Genomic DNA, 262 nt, shown 5'->3' on the forward strand with positions numbered 1-262 from the left:
TGTGTCTAAATACAGCCTCACAGACACATTCTCACAGCATGGCTGTAAACAATTATTTGATGACCAGAACAGTTCAATTGTTTTTCCGTTAATTCAACTTTTGATTAAATTACTAATTGTTAAAGCGCTAAGCTATTTATAAATCACACACACTGCTCTTGTGTGGTACACAGCAGTAAGCACTCAGTTTATTGTTGTGTGCTTCCATGGAAAACCAGTAGGAGGGCTGAGTAATGCTGGAAGAGAAGGATGAGTGTGTGTG

Source organism: Morone saxatilis, unplaced genomic scaffold (assembly GCF_004916995.1).
Source record: "Morone saxatilis isolate NCDOM2014 unplaced genomic scaffold, NCSU_SB_2.0 Contig19, whole genome shotgun sequence".
NCBI lineage: Eukaryota > Metazoa > Chordata > Actinopteri > Moronidae > Morone > Morone saxatilis.